This window comes from Setaria italica, chromosome II (genome assembly GCF_000263155.2).
Source record: "Setaria italica strain Yugu1 chromosome II, Setaria_italica_v2.0, whole genome shotgun sequence".
Lineage (NCBI taxonomy): Eukaryota > Viridiplantae > Streptophyta > Magnoliopsida > Poales > Poaceae > Setaria > Setaria italica.
The window spans coordinates 29,530,971-29,535,043 of NC_028451.1; positions in this window are offsets into that span (position 1 = coordinate 29,530,971).

Consider the following 4,073-nt stretch of genomic DNA (forward strand, 5'->3'; position numbering starts at 1 on the left):
TACTCACACATATACTCATACATTCGCATATACTTATATATTAACATTTAGTCAACGCATATGAGGAATGAATAAGTAAATATGAATGTATGAGTATATGTAGATGTGTGACTAAATGTTAATGTATAAGTACATGTGAATAAATGAGTGTATGTGTGAGTACATGTGAATGTGTTTAGTGGATATATTTTTTTAATACAAACTTTTTCATTTCATCTCGGATGAATACAAACTTTATATCAAAATTGCAGAGCTCAACGAGACATTAAACTTTGCAGTTGATAACTTTTGCATTTAAGATCATTTAATAGCTCCAAAATATATTTTAGAAGAAAAACAAAAATGGAAAAAGGATTTCCATGTGCGGGTGATGGCGTCACCTGCCCCTGAAAATTGTTTCCAAGGGCGAGAGAGGACATCACCCGCACCTGGAAATCCTTTCTAGGGGTGGGTGGTGACGTCACCCGCCTCTGCTAAATGGCAACCTATATATGGTGGCGTCCGTGGGGACTTAGCCAAATTTTTCGAGAAGTTCGCGAGACGCCATTAGGCTGCCAAAATTTCCCCGACCCTCCATCCCTTGCTCCGACGCCCCTCCCCTCCCCCGCCATCTCCACCGCTGCAGCCCCTCTACCGCCAAGCCGCAGCGCCGCTCCTCCACCCCTGCTCCCGCAGCACCTCCTTTCACGGGCTGCCACTGCGGCGCCCTCCCCACGGCCTCTCTCCCCGCGCCGGCCGCCTCCCGTCGCGACGCGACCTCTTCCGCCGACTGCCGCTGCGGCGCCTCCCCTCCCCGCGCCGGGTGCCTCCCGTCCCCTTCAACGGGCCGTCACTGCGGCTCCTTCCCCGCGGCGCCTCCACCGTCGAGGCTGGGCCCTCCTCTCCGCACCGCCACCATGGCGTCCTAGCTACCCACGGCACCTTCCCTCCCCACACCGCTCCACCGCCGGCCAGGCCCTCCTCTCTGCGCGTGCCGCCTCCATCCAGTACACCATCACTTTTCTTTAATTTTCTTTTCTTTTCATTTTTTTAATTTTGTACTTAGTGGACCTGCGAATTGTGAAACTATGAAATTGGTAAATTTTGAAAATGCACTTAGTGAATTGTGAAATTGTACTTAGTGAATTGTGAAAATGTAAAATTGTACTTATTGAATTCTGAAAATGTGAAATTGTACTTAGTGCATTGTGAAATTGTACTTAGTGAAATTGATAAATTGTTAAATAGTGAATTTTTCCTTTGAATTTAATTTTTTTTCATTGTGAATTGTGAAATTGTGAATGTCAATTCAATTTTAAATTTTGAAATGTGAATTCTCAATAGGGATGCATGCAAGTGAATTGTGTGCAAATTGTGAAATGGTAAATTATTATTGCATGAGAAATAGTAAATACAAACTCCATATGGAATTCTTTATATATTTATCTCCTTTTAATTTATATGTAGAACTCATAAATGGATTCCTCACCATTTATACACCAAAGGGATGCATCGAATAAAGGTGATGTATCCCAAAATGAAATGGACCAAATTGCATCCCAGATGCCGTCATGGGAGGACGAAGCAAACATTGGTGTAGAATCTAGGGACGAAGATAATTACGGACCGGAGATAGGAGCAGGGGCGTGGGTAGAGGGCATGTGGCAAGATTTTCTAGATCCACACCCTTTGCCTCCGAGAGAAGGCCCTTCAACGGTGGATTTTGATCTAGATTACAATCCAAATCCAAGTGAGATAATGCAAAATATATCTGTTGCCCAATATTTAGTGCATATTTTCATGTACTAAGCACAATGACTTTGATTTGCTTAACCTTATGATTCGTGATGGCTCCCACTGGAAGGAGTAAACGCCACCGCCGACCCCCCTCCCCTAGAAGAACTTGAAGACAGTGGCAGCTCGGCTCCCGAAGCTGAAACTACAACCTTTGGGAGTCAAAGTAAAAAAAAGATAGGGTGAGCGAGGAAGAAACCAATACCCTGGAGGCAAATGGAGAGTCGATGTTGTCAGCCTAGTAGGAGAGCTCATAGAGCCTCCGATGGTGCGTTCAAAGTTTCGAAACACAATAGGAGTGATAATTAGAACAAAGGAGATTTTGGATCCCTATATCTCTGATTGGCTATTGGTTCCTTAGGGGAGGAAAGAAGCAATGTGGAAGCTTTTGAAATAAATATTTATTTTGCCTAGATCAGAAGAACTTAGGAAACAGGTAAAGCATTATGCCAGGAAGTAGCTCGGTGAAGTTTTTCGTCGGTGGAGGGGTGAGCTGAATGACAAGTATGTCAAAAAGGGCCTAACCCCCTTTAATGAATATGGGAGCATCACACCATCCCAATAGGATGAGTTTGTGAGGCAAAAGACCTCTCTGAAAGCTTTAGCTCTAAGCTAGAGGAATAGAGAACTTGCGTTGAGCAACATATATGAAGTTCACCTTGGGTCGGGTGGGTACCTAGGGAAGATCGACAAGTGGCGGCAGGATAGGGAGGCAGCAATAGCCGCAGGGCAACCTGACCATTTTGAAGGCTTGGATGAGCATGGCTGGCAGTGGCTTGTAGCAAGGAAGCCTACAATAGTAGACGGTAAACCTACATTTTCAACACCCCAAAACCAATCAGGTGGTAGAAAAGATATACGATCTTTTCGAGCATAAGAGGACAGGAGGGATCGTACCAAATAGGGATAAAGATGTGCTCGGTTCAACCCTTGGGACGAAAGAGCATGGAGGCCGCGTTAGAGGGGTTTCCTCGAAGTTGAGCATCAAGGATGGGTTCAAGAGGGGTAGGGCTAGCTACAAGAGCCACTCCTGATACAAGGAGTATCTAAGAGAGGTAGCAGAGAAAGCACTATAAATTAGGTTTAAGGACTTTTGCTAGCAACACTTGCGGATGGTCATGATGTCACATCTGCTATTGGGCCAAGTGAATACACCAGTTTATGCTTCGAGCAGCGTCGCCTCTATGATAGCACAACCATATCTGATAGATTCTATATGCATCAGTACTCCTTGCTCGTTGCATGTTACGGTTGGCAGAGCTGGCAAGATAAAGGAGGTTGCCAAGGGCCTTGTGATTCCAGTGGGTGGTTTGTTTGAGGGAAAACCTATCCCGCACTATTATGCATGTGTAACAGTGCTTGAAATTAATTCAAACTATGGTGATCGGGAGATAGACATTCCCACTGCGAAGGTGTCCATTGCCTTGGACAAAGCATCAGCAATACCATACTGCGGCATAAACAAGATATCATACTGTCTTCGGTTCCTTCTGAGCATGCAGTAGTGGACTCAACACCGCCGGGTCCAGCATCACCGACTGCAGCATCAGAAGAACAACGGGTGGCCACACCAATGGTTGCAGCATATGAAGAACAACGGGTGACCACACCAACAGCTAGAGCATCAGAGCCGATGGACTAGCCGAAAGACCATCCACCACCTGCTCAAGCATCACCACAACAACAGCAGGTGGACCTGCCAAAGGAGCCACAACAACAACATGTGGACCTAGCAGAGGAGCCACAACAAAAATAGGTGGACCCGCTAGAGGAGCCACAACAACAACACTGGACCCACAATAAGTTCCTCAAGTCATACGGGCTTACAAGAAGGAAGGATCAAACATTGTAGCAATATGGCACACCAGCAACAAAGTAGCCAAGACGGCAGATAAGACGGCAGCCAAGATGGCAGACAAGACGCAAGACATCCGATGACCGAGATATTCGAAGGCCCGCACTGACACAGAATACAACTTGGTCATTGGAGTTTATGACATACCAGATTTACTGGATTGATCTCGAAAATTTGAGTATGGAAAACTGTTACTACCAATCACCGGGATTCCAGGTGAAATGCAAAGGATGCACAATTGGTACACAAGGGTATCTAGACTTGGGCTCAGAACCATATGGGCATGGGTACTCACCGGATGTGCTCGGGCCTCCATTCAATGAAGACTCCAACAAAATCTTCTTCAATTTTTGAGACATCCATGATGTGTTCTGCCTCTCAGAGCTAGAGTTACAGCTCGTCATATTGTGGTGCATGTAAGTGCTTCATCGATGCTAATATCTTG